Here is a 13,934-nt window from a genome sequence, read left to right on the forward strand (position 1 = left end):
TGGAAAAAAAAAAAAAAAAAAAAAAAAAAAAAAACACATCATAGTAAAACGAATACCTTCTCAGCTTCGCATCGAAGCTAAAAAAACATTATTGATAGAACTTTTCCTTAGAATGAAAATATTTTAACGCGATTGTATTGACAATATATACAGTATTGTATAATACTATATAATTACAATAAATATGTAAAAATATAATTATGATTATTTTCCATCATAATTGAAGTCATTACACTTATTATAAAGCGAGTTAACAGTAATACAAATGTAAAGTTACAAACAACTGTATGATAACTTTATTTTTATACCGAAAAATATTTACTTTACGTTAGAAACTTTTAATTTTCACGCGACGATTGTATAATTGTGAGATCATTAAAATTAATTGTAGAACCAATAAATTATGAATTATTATTTTTATATGACTATAATATGTATATACATACATACATATATATATAATATACAGTTTATTTATTAAAACTACGAATTCAATTTATTTATTTCAGTAGTTAAACAATTGTTAGCTTTAGTCACTTGACAATATTTATCATGAACACTTTTAATTATATCATTCTTCTCTAAAGTGAATATTTCAAAATTATTTTTTATCATTGTATCTTTATTTGTAAGATTCTTCAATTCTATTTTATACAAAGCCTTAAAATTAAATTATTTTATTATTTTATTAAATATTTTTTATATTCTAATATCAATATATCAATTTTATTAATATTTATTATTTTTTGAATAGTTAATTTATATATATGCAAAGTGATTGTTTGTCATTGTCAAGATTTCTTCTAAAATATAAAATTGTAACATTTTTGTCAACTTATTTAATTATTATTTATTTATCAATTTTTGTGTGGTCGAATGATTATTTGGTTTATCCTTCATCCTTTATAAGGGTACCAACTTTTTGGCATCGATGTGAAGCTGACAAGACATTAATTTTACTATGTAGTGTTTTTTTTTATGTCTATTTTTTTCTCAGCTCTCGCCGGACCGATTTCATTCAACGATACGTCAAAAGATCACAAATCGTATCTAGTCGAAGACATAACCCTCAAAAATTAAAAAAATATTTTCTCGTTCCCCGTAAACGGGGGAAACCTCTAAATAAATTACAAATTTAAAAATTGCTAATTTTTTCAATATTTTTTACATCAAACTGCCATAACTTTTTTAAAAATGACAAAATCAATATAATTTTTTCTTATAGATGCTTGATGTCTTTACCTATCATTTGATATATATATATTTTTTAATCTAATCCTTTACCTGCCCACAGGGGGAATTTAAAATTACAACTTTTTCACAAAAAATTTACTTTCTCAACTTAGCTTTTGAAAGTGTTCCGGAAAGTCTGACACTTTTATATATAAATTTCGGACTTTATTTTGTCTTCACAGTTAAAATGGCTATCAAATTCTATTTTTGTGTGGAAATTCTCGATTTTATTTTTTACATTTTTAACTCTATAATGCTATCTTATTATATAATAGAACAAGGAAAAAAACGCTTTTCTGGAAAAAATACTTAGCATGCTCGGATTTTCAAAATTTTTTTTTTCAACGAAAGTACTCGGTCACCAGACTCCAGGAAAATTATTTTTTTTTACATACTATGAGGTTAGCAAAAAATATTGTTATACTTTGTAGATTTTCTTTTTCTTTTTCTTTTTCTATTTTATTTTTCTTTTCAAATAAAGGACATGACGCCATTTCGGGAACTTATAAAATAGTGTCGTCTACTTTATTGTGCTAGGCACGTTTGTGTTTTTTGCGACAAAGTAATTACTTTTAATCTACTTTTTTTTTACCTTTAAAGTGAAAGTTTATAATAAAAAAAAAAAATTTATTACCATAACTTTTAGCTCAAATTGTAAGTTTCAAATTGACAAAATTAAATTTAAAAAAATAGTATTATTAAAATTAATATGCACCGAGTAAATTTTATATGATTTACTTTAACTAAAAAAATCAATGAAAATAAAAAGATCTACTCAACTGAGCGAATTATTAATTTTAATTTTAATTGTAAAAATCAATTGTTAAATTCAGGTGAAACTAAAAATAATTTTTTTTAGATTTATGAATTATATAACATGTTTTAAAAAAATTTGGAATTTTATAGACTTTTAGTAGCACACACAAATAAAGTTAAAAAATTAACAAATTACAAAGTAAAATTATTTACTTTTGTAGTTGAATATTTTATCATATTAAATCTAATTTGACAATTAATATTTAAAAATTTTAGTAATGAATGATTTTAATTGTTTGTAGGGATAAATCTGGTTAAGCTACTTTTTATTTAATTATGGAATTTATTTTCAATTTTTGAGGGTAATATCTTCAACTAAATACGCATTGTAATTATTTGACATATCGTCGAAAAAAGTAGGTTAAGTGAGGATTGTAAAAGTAAATTGCAGCCACAAAAAAAACACACATAGTAAAATAATATTAACATAAATAAGAAATTTCTTCCTATGAGGGTAGACTACAGTGATAGGATCCTTGATATTTATTGAAGTTAATGAATTTAATTGATATAAAAATCAAATGATTTTAAAAATTTTCTGTAACTTAAAAAAAAATGCAAAATATCAATTGCCATATGCGAATTCAAACCTGGTATCCTTATTGTGAAAGACACTAGTGTTACGGATTCAGCAACTGTTCGTCGCTTTCGTTGATTAATAAAATTGAAAATTTAATTTAAAAAGCTTTACTTGTGTGCAAAAATTGCTTTTTTAAAACCCCCCATGGGCAGGTTTAGAGTTAGATTTTCAAAAAAATGATATCAAATAAAAGGTGAACATCTAAGATTTCATAAGAAAAAAAATTTTTTTGATTTATTATTTTTTGAAAAGTTATGGCAGTTTAAAGTGCAATAAACATCACGATAGAAGGTGTTTTTTTCGCAAATATTACATTTTTGTTGAATTTCGGGGGCGATTATAGAAGAAAATTTTTTTTTGCAAATATAGTATTTCTTGTAAACTTTAATTTGACATATATTTAAAAGACGCAGTATTTCCGGAACATTTTCAAAAGTTAAGTTGAAAAAGTTTTGCTTTTTATACGTATGTTTTAAGTTTTAAACACCTCCTGTATAAAGGAAAATGATCTAATTAAAAAAAAAAGTATGTCAAATAAAAGAAATATATAAAATGTATTTAGAAAAAAAAAATTGTGTTGATACATACAATAAAAATAAAATCGAGAATTTTCACACAAAAATAAAATAAAGTCCAAAATTTTTTTTTATAATATTAAAGTATATTACATAATCTTTAATTTATTGATCTATACATTTTTCAAAAAGTTATAACATTTTAAAGTTAAAAATATAAAAAAGAATTTTTTTATAAAAATCGAATTTTTTTTATTAACTTTGATGTCTGTTTTCACCATGAAAATAAAATAAAGTCTGAATTTTTTTTTTTCTATAATAAAGTATATTACATTAGCTTTAATTTAAGATATATATAAAAGTGTCAGACTTTCCGGAACACTTTCAAAAATTAATTTGAAAAAGTTCTACTTTCTACATGCATTTTTTAGATTTGGACCCCCCTTGTATATAGGGAAATGATCCGATTTAAAAAAACAGTATGTCGAATGAAAGATGTATATAAATACTACTTCTCGTGAAAAAATTGTATTGATCCATACATTTTTCAAATAGTTATAGCATAATAAAGTTAAAAATGTAAAATACAATATCGAAAATTTTCACACAAAAATAGCATTTGGTAGTCATTTTCACCGTGAAGATAAAATAAAGTCCGAAATTTTTTTTTTCCATAATAAATTTCATTACATTAGCTTTAATTTAATATATATAAAAGAGTCAGACTTTCCGGAACATTTTCAAAAGTCAAGTTGAAAAAATTAATTTTTTGTGAAAAAGTTGTCATTTTAAATCCCCCCCTTTGGGCGGGTAAAGGGTCAGATATATAAAAAAATCTACCAAATGATAGGTAAGAACATCATGCATCTATAAAAAAAATAATTATATTTATTTGGTTATTTTTAAAAAAGTTATGGCTATTTTAAGTAACAAAATTTCGAAAATTTCGAAAATTAGCGATTTTTAAATTTGTAATTTTTTTGGAGGTTTCACCCATTTACGGGGAACGAAGGAATTTTTTTCAATTTTTTAGGGTAATGTCTTCGACTAGATACGATTTGTGATCTTTTGACGTATCATTGAAAGAAATCGGTTCGGTGAGAGCTGAGAAAAAGTGGTAACAGACAAAAAAAAAAAAAAAACACATCTTAGTAAAACCAATACCTTCTCAGCTTCGCATCGAAGCTAAAATGTCAAATATAAAATCGAGAATTTTAACATAAAAATAGCATACGGTAGCCATTTTCACCGCAAAGACAAAAAAATACGAAATTTTTTTTTTCTATAATAAAGTATATTACATTAGCTTTAATTTAAGATATATATAAAAGTATCAGTATTTCCGAAACACTTTCAAAAGTTAAGTTGAAAAAGAAAATTTTTTGTGAAAAAGTTGTCATTTTGAATCCCCCCCTGTGGGCTTGTAAAGGGTTAAATTTATTAAAAAAATATACCAAATGATAGGTAAAGACATCAAGAATCTATAAAAAAAAAGTTACATCGATTCGTGGTGATTATATAACTTGAGAGGTGACGACTTGGGCCACCCAACGGAGTGTGCAGTCGCCGCTCCTGCGCAAAAGGAAAGTTGGGTCACCAACCACTTAGGCGAGGGTCTCGATTAAAAAAAAACAACACCCGGACCATATGTGGATTTAAAAAAAATTAAACAAGTAGTAAACCATATAAGATTAAATGAAATAACATACAATATAATGAAACCAAGTAGATCGTTGAATAAAAAATATATATTAAAATATAAAATTTTGTTGTAGACTATAATATGCTGGTGCCTTGTAAGTAAAATAAAATATGTTTTGTTGGATGTCACCAGTGGTGGACATACTTTAGTATGTCGAAGACCGTTTCCTTAAAACTAGGGAGAATTATTGAAGGTAAAAAAAATAAGGTACACGTGAATATTGAAGATATTCAAGCAATAAAAAATATTTTGTTGATTAAGAATATTAAAGGAACTTTATTAAATTATAACCGTTAAGTTAATATTGAACAAAACCCGAAGGCAAAAACCACTCTGAAAATGAAGGGACAAGAGAAAAAAAACAATTATTAAGACAAAAAAATTTAACCTACAACTTTTAGACAATACATGTGAAGTGTCTTCCGCACCGGAAAAAGTCCGTGTACTCCGTAGGCGGCGGATAATTTTTGTAATCGGGCCGGCCGGACCATATTTGGGCACTGCGGGAATAATATATATATATATATATATATGTATTAAGTACTCACACCAATGATAAATAACCTTAAAAATAGCAATTCTAGCTCATAGTAAATAATGAGCAAAAAAAAAAAAAAATACATGTATAATATAAGCAATAAATTGTAACAGAAAAAGGCTCAAAACATTAATGAATAAAAAAATATACGATACTCAGTCCCGGAGGGACTCAACCAAAGACGGGCATCTCGGCCCCAGAAAATGGCCGACGCCTTACAAAAGTTAATTTATATTAACACAAAAAAATATCACACACCAAAAATGACTGCACGCACACAGCAAAATACCACGACGGTGGTTTAAAGGGAAGAGAGCATTAATCTTTTTACACACCGGACGAGACACACCGACGACGACGATCACGTTTGGGAGAGATTATCGTCCTAACAATTTACAGAATATAAAAAAAAGATAAAAGTATAGATCAATATTAAAATTATACAGGTATTGACAGTGGTGGCCAGTGTATGTGTCATATAGGGAACGATTATTAAACTGATAAAAAATATTGTGTGTATAGCGTTCACCTTGACAGTAACAGTACAGTTTTCTGATTACACGGCCGGATATAACGTACATGTGCCCATTAGCAAAGCAAAACAGTACATTTATCTATACCATATGAAATAATAATAGATATAAAAATTCACATTTTGTCACGTTACAAACTTCATCTTGTCTTCTTCACTTCAATTGTTTAGTAACTATTTTACAGAAGAATTATAACAAACCGCTATTTTTATCACAAATTTATATGCTGTTTGCAATAATGTTTCAAAGTATCATCCTCTATTTACGAATGACAAAACAATTAAAAATACCATGGTATATGGAAAATTTAATTTGTAATACATCTGGGGTAGTGCTTACAAAATGATATGATAGTTCAAGCGTAGCTCTGGCTTCAATTTTTTGTGGTATAGGACAACCTGATCAGTGTCGTCGTTACGGTAAAAAGCAAAAAAAATATATATATTTTCAAAGACCCGAAGTTGTACCACGTTAAAATTAAGGTATGGGTAGAGTAGACAAATGTGATCACATGCTATCATCATATCGAATTTTTATAAGGTCAAGAAAGTAGATATTACGGCTCAGAACTCATGGAATTGACATGTCTGCAATTAATTTATATTCATTTCGATGATATAGGACACTTACCTGTATTTCTGGATAAGAAAGCAGCTGGAAGATGCAAAAATTTGGGTTATAAATTTAAAACGTATGTAAGCTGTAAAAAATGCAATGTCAACTTATGTGTAGCACGTAATAAAAATTGTTTTGAGTCATTTCATTCTAAATCACAAAACGTTTTTAATATATATTTAAATTGTATCCATGTAATATATTATAATTTAATTACATATAATTTGTATAAATAATTAAAAAGTTTTCATAATAAAATAAACCTAAATCATTATAAGCATACAACTGATGAAATATTTTTTTATAATTAGTCTTAGTAACTTTTAAGTCATGATGTCCTATTAAGAGGACACATTTTATCTCAGGATCAATCGATTTGAGACCAACATTAATTTTTTTTTAAATATTAGTTTAATACAAAACAATTGAACAATTTTTTTTTCCAAACAATAGAAATGCATGACAGAAAGGGTTAAATTGCCAATTTTTTTTAACGACGAATGTGACTAATGGTTGTCGAACCGATAACACTTATGTTTATCACACAAATTCTAATTCCCAGAGTGACTATTTCACTTATTTTACATAAACGTTAACTTAATTAACTATATATATAAATGACGGGTCGGGTGTTTCCTGCTACACTTTACAGGCGAACAACTATAAGACAATTCACTTAAGGTCAATTACAGACAGTAATTTTATTATAAATATATATACATAAACTAATAGAGATTCAATTTATTGATACATTCAGAGTTGGAATACATACATTCGAATAATTTCCAAACGTTATTATTCAAAAATATATAAAGGTATAGGTTTGTAGCTATAAAAATTATCTGTTTGATATTATGATATCTAAACATCGAAAACGTGGTTTATCAGATGTAATTTGTACTGCGTACCGTGTTGCCTCATTAGTTGTTCTATGCGCGAGTGTATGAATGTGTGACAATGGTGTTTAGTTTAATTTAAAATATCAATTTATTTCAATATGAATTCCTTGAATGTACGTATAGGCCAGTCAACAAAGGAAAAATGGCGGAAAAAATTCCCAACCAAATTTTTTTTTTTAAAAAGTTGAATTAAGATATGTATAATGACATACTAAAAGTCCTCATCGATTGGACTTGAGCTTTTTTTTTTACAGCCTCGCAAAAGTTCAAAAATATGAGCTTTTTTAATTTTCTCAAAAAATATTTAACTTACAAAAAAAAGTTTCGTACAAAAGTTATTTAAAAAACATTTTTAAACAAAAAATGTATCTTGTATTTTTTCATTTAAACAAATATTTTTTGAGTTACATTATATTTAATATGAGTACTAAAATTTATTTTCCAAGTTTTTTCATTTTACGGTTACTTTTTATCATGTTATACTTACATTAGACAAAATGTTACAAATGCATATGTGTGTATGTGTAAGTTTATTTATTTATAGTATCATTAAAGTGTAGTGTATAATAAGATACAACCGATAGAGTAAGTAATTGATTTGACGCTATATTGTTTAAACCCAACTAAACGCTAAATTGTACATTCCTAAACAACAATTATATTATGCAAAAATTCTGGTGGCAGTTGACATAATATAAATGTTGTTTAGGAATGTACAATTTAGCGTTTAGTTGGGTTTAAACAATATAGCGTCAAATCAATTACTTACTCTATCGGTTGTATCTTATTATACACTACACTTTAATGATACTATAAATAAATAAACTTACACATACACACATATGCATTTGTAACATTTTGTCTAATGTAAGTATAACATGATAAAAAGTAACCGTAAAATGAAAAAACTTGGAAAATAAATTTTAGTACTCATATTAAATATAATGTAACTCAAAAAATATTTGTTTAAATGAAAAAATACAAGATACATTTTTTGTTTAAAAATGTTTTTTAAATAACTTTTGTACGAAACTTTTTTTTGTAAGTTAAATATTTTTTGAGAAAATTAAAAAAGCTCATATTTTTGAACTTTTGCGAGGCTGTAAAAAAAAAAGCTCAAGTCCAATCGATGAGGACTTTTAGTATGTCATTATACATATCTTAATTCAACTTTTTTAAAAAAAAAATTTGGTTGGGAATTTTTTCCGCCATTCGCCAAAATTACTCCTTCGTTGACTGGCCTAGTAGTGATGATTCAATAATTTCAACACAAAAGTCAACGGAGGATAATACTGAAGTGTCTGAAATGACTGATTCTATGTTCATTTTAGATGGTAAGTTTTTTAAAATAAAATCTAAAATGGACAAAAATAAAGTAATCGCTACATGTGTAACATGTGAGCCATGTCATGTTGAAATAAAAGGATCATTATCTTCAACGTCCAATTTTAAGTCTCATCTCAAAAGAAGACATGATCAATCCGTTATTGATTCATATTAAAATTATTTATCAGGAAAACGGTTAAAAATCAAGGATAAGGATAATGCAGTTAGTAGAGTACATCGTGATAAATATACCCAAAACCAATTTGACATAGATGTTACCAATTTTATTTTACATTAAATGGTCCCATTAAGAACTGTAGAAAACCCATTTTTCAAAAAAATATTTGAAAATATTGAAATCACTAAAAAAATTAATGTTTCTAGTCGACGAAATCTTGGGAGAAAAATACACAATTTGTTAGAAGACAATAAAGAAAAAATTATAAATGATATTAAAGATATAAAATATGTATGTACCACAACTGATGTCTGGTCATCAAAAAAAAAGAAGTTTTTTGGGCGTAACAATACATTGGATCGATGTAGACAATTTCGAACGGCGATCATCGAGTTTGGCTTGTCGTAGATTTCGTGGAACACATAGTTATGATAAAATTTTTTGATATATTACACGACATACATTTAGAATACAATTTGGATTCTAATAAGGTTAGTAATAATATTAATAATTTAGTAGTAATATAATATTTTAATACTTTTGTGTGTATACTACAGTGAAACCTCTGTATACATAGATACAAATCATAGAAGGGTTAAGGGGCTTACAACATATAATTATGAAAATAATTGTTTTAATTCAATGATTATTAAGATTTTTAGTTTTGTGAATGGCTGCCTATAGTGCCTAAATAAAAATCATTTAAATACAAGTATCGTTAATATTTTCCCTATTTACTAATTTATAGATAATCGCAACAACAACTGACAATGGTAGTAATTTTGTCAAGGCGTTTAAAGCGTATGGTTTTAAATTAACTCATTTTGATAATGTTGAAGATAGTGTATATGAAAATATAGATTTATTTGGTGATGCATCGGTAGATAACCAGGGACGGGACGATGAACGAATAACTTATAATTCAACAGAAACAACAGAGGAACTTGAAAATACTCTATGGCTACCTCGACATTTAAGATGTTGTGCTCATACATTGAGCCTTTGTGCTACAACTGATTTAATTAAAACTATTCGATCACCATAAAACTCACAACTAAATGAAATACACACTTCGGTTATGAAAAAGTGTACATTATTATGGAATGCCTCATATAGGTCAAAATCTGCTGAGGTAAATTTTTTGTGTTTTACGGTATCATTTACTCTTATATTATTTAATAATCACAAATTGACACTCAATTTTTTTAGATCATATTACAGACATTGGGTCATCAATTATTAAGACCTGGAGATACGCGTTGAAACTCTTTATATGACACTTTAAAACAAATTTTAAAAAATAAGGAGAAAAATTGTGAGTTATTCGAAGCATTGGGATTAAAGAACAGCATGTTAAAAGATTCGGAGTTTATTTATATAGAAGAACATTTAAAATGCGTTGGTTCTTTAGCAGAGGCATTAGATATTCTCCAAGGCAAAAATAATATTTTTTTATGGTTTTGTTTTGCCAGTCATATTTAGTTTACGCCGTAAAGTTCAACATTTATTGCTAAATGATTGGAGATATTGCGAACCTTTAGTTAATAGTATTCTTACAAGTATTGCAAAAAGGTTTTCTAATTTAGTGAATTTAAATACAATTGAAGCAGATAACGCTGCAATTGCTGCACTTTCACATCCGAAATTTAAACACCGTTGGCTAAGTTGCATTGACTCTTGATATTTTGATCGACTTAATAAAATGTTTAATGCAGCAGTAGCTAATAAAATAGAAGAAATAAATATTATGTCATCAACAGATTCAGAATCAACAGATTTGTATACACATTCAAATGAGGAATCTCACGATTTTTTTAACTTTGACCCATTAGTGAGCACTGCCAGTAATGCTCAACAAAGTAGACGCTCTGCAGCATCAGAGGCAGAAATACAGGTACATTAGTATACCTAATTATAAATTGTAATATAAAAATTATAACTCGTATTTTAAATTTTAGATCGTACATTTTTTCAACAACTTTTCTCAAGATCTGTCAATACTTCAGCAGTATCCACCAATCAAAGAAATATTTTTATGCTATAATACGGCACTGCCGTCATCAGCTCCCGTCGAAAGATTATTTTCATATGCAACTATGACCAATTTACCAAAAATCCAACAAGCTATCAGATGATATGTTTGAAGAGAGAGTTATTTTCAAATCTAATTTAAAATGCAGTCATAACTGTTATAAGTTATTTACATTTTTGTTATCATTATTTACTACTATTTATAATTGTTGTAATTATTACGAACTAATATTCATATTATAATATTACTAAATTATTATTAAAAAAAATATATTAAATTCTTTACTTTCTTCTATAGATTTATATCTGTTTTTTATATAATATTTTTACATTTTTCTGAAAAAAATAACATTTACTATCATTGTCATGTAATTTAAAATACAATGCCAACTATTTGCCTGTATTTAATTACCAACCCTTTGGTTACTCAAACAAAATTAACGAAAATTACTCGAATAGTAATGTTTGAAAATTATTCGAATACATTTTTTATTCTGTAACGTGACAAAATATGAATTTCATAATATAGTTAGATTTACTGTTTTGCTTTGCTAATGGGCGCGCGTACATTATATCCGGTCGTGTAATCAGAAAACTGTACTGTTGCTGTCAAGGTGAACGCTATACACACAATATTTTTTATCAGTTTAATAATCGTTCCCTATATGACACATACACTGGCCACCACTGTCAATACCTGTATAATTTTAATATCGTTCATACTTTTATATTTTTTATATTTTGTAAATTGTTAAGCCTATACCCTCTCCCAAACGTAATCGTCGTCGTCGTTGTGTCTCGCCCGGTGTGTAACAAAAATTTCAACTCTCTTCCTTTTGAACCACCATTGTGGTATTTAGTTGCTGTGTGCGTGCAGCCAATAATAGTTTTTTTTCGTGTTTGTCGTGTAAAAATCATGTATTAATTTAACCAGGCGTCGGCCATTTCCGGGGCCGAGATCCCCATCTTAGGATGAGTCCCATCCGGGACTGGGTATCGTATATTGTTTTTATTTTATTTAATATAATGTTTGAGTATTTTTCTGTTTAAATTAATTTTTTTATGTACTGTATATCGACTCTATCTAGCATTGATATTTATAAGGTTATTGGTCAGTGGTGTGTCATGTATATTTAATACATATATATATTGTTCCCGCAGTGCCCAAGTATGGTCCGGCCGGCCAGATTACAAAAAATATTCGCCGCGCCTGGAGTACACGGACTTGTTACGATGCAGAAGACACTTCACGTGTAATATTTAGAAGTTGTAAGTTAAATTTTTTTTTGTCTTAATAATTGTTTTTTTTTCTTCTCTCTTGTCCCTTCATTTTCAGAGTGGTTTTTGCCTTCGAGTTTTGTCCACTATTAACGTAACTGTAATAATTTAATAAAATCCCCTTAATATTCATAATCAACAAAAATCTTTTTATTGCGTGAATATCTTCAATATTCACGTGTATATTATTTTTTTTTACCATTTAAATAATTCTCTCTAGTTTTAAGGTAACGGTCTTCGACATACTAAAGTATGTCCACCACTGGTGACATCAAATATACATATTTGTTTTATTTACAAGGTATCAGCGTATAATAGTCTACAACAACACTTTATATTTTAGTATATGCATATATAATTTTTTTTTAACCACTTTGTTTCATCAATGTGTACATTATTTTATTTAATATTATTGGTTTATTTATTGTTTATTTTCTTAAATCCACTTATGGTTCGGGTGTTGTTCTTTTTATGATCAAGACCCTCGCCTAAGTGGTTGGCGACCCGATTTCCTTTTGCAAGGGAGCCATGAGGGTGGCGACTCCACAATCCGTTGCGTGGCCCAAGTCATCACCTCTCAATTCGAATAATAATGTTTGAAAATTATTCGAATTCATTTTTATTCGAATAATCGTGAAAAAATCATTCGAATAATAATTTATTCGAATAAAATATCATCTAAATAATCATTTAAATAAAATTTCATTCGAATACCGCCCTACTCTGGATACATTAACACAAGAAAAAAGTCGTAAAAAACATCACCCAGCCATCAGCCAACCACACTGCAGTTTGATGTTGAATTGACTGTCGAACGCTTCCCAATCAATTCTCTTCCGCTGATCTTGATTTTCGTTGTGCACTCGCGTAGTAGTACGTAACGGATGAAAGAAACTATTGGTTGTCGCCTAAACAGGCCGATACAAACCAATCAACAACAGAACAAAAAGAAAACACGCCAGCTCACTGAACACGAGTCATCAGACCCAATAGTACGATATAACGTCAACCACGTACATAAACTTAATGACAACTAGGTGCCGGGAGTATCGGACACGACTGTTATGAGTGCGATGAGAGAGGTAATGGACGATTTTGAGCTACGTGGAGCGGGCTACACACGTAATTTTTGAACAATATTCCTTAAATTAAAATATATATAATATTCTTTACTATACAAAAAAAATTTCGAACTTTAGTTGTCTTAATGGGAAAAATGGCTACTATATAGAAAAATGATTATTTTTGTGTTAAAATTCTTGGTATTGTATTTTAATTTATTTAAAAATACCTTTTAAGGAGAGTACATTGTTTTTCATTATTATTATACAGAATTTTCAGTAATTAAGGAAATAGGTAAATTGATACAAACAATGAAAACAATAGAAAGCAGTTTCCTTACTTACTGAACACCTTATATAAATCTAATTGGCATAGAATATTAAGTTAAACTTATTAAAATTTTTATGTTTTATTTAAGTCGAAAAAAGTAATTTTAAAGTTTGAATTAGCTTAAATTATGAATTTTATTGACAACCGTAAATGACAAACGGTTGCCAAATCGGTAACACTTCTTTTGTGTTTTTTTTACGATTGAGATACGAAATAAATTTACATGTGGCAATAAATTTTTTACTTAATTATTTTTAAGTTAGAATAAAAAATTTTCAATCCATTTAATTTTTATCTC

General features: G+C 27.5%; 1 protein-coding gene and 1 pseudogene across 1 annotated transcript in view; one reads left to right on the forward strand and one right to left on the reverse strand.

Annotated features, from left to right (window-relative positions):
• Positions 1 to 13,183, reverse strand: part of LOC126899776 (alpha-tocopherol transfer protein-like) — a 47,690-nt gene extending 34,507 nt beyond the window's left edge. Inside the window, exon 1 of the mRNA XM_050674970.1 lies at positions 13,010 to 13,183. The gene's annotated coding sequence lies outside the window, so the exon portion shown is untranslated. The remainder of the gene's footprint in view (positions 1 to 13,009) is intronic.
• On the forward strand, positions 10,014 to 11,287 carry LOC126898000 (uncharacterized; annotated as a pseudogene).
• Positions 13,184 to 13,934: the final 751 nt, after the last annotated feature.

This window comes from Daktulosphaira vitifoliae, unplaced genomic scaffold (assembly GCF_025091365.1).
Source record: "Daktulosphaira vitifoliae isolate Bord-2020 unplaced genomic scaffold, ASM2509136v1 Scaffold_2, whole genome shotgun sequence".
NCBI lineage: Eukaryota > Metazoa > Arthropoda > Insecta > Hemiptera > Phylloxeridae > Daktulosphaira > Daktulosphaira vitifoliae.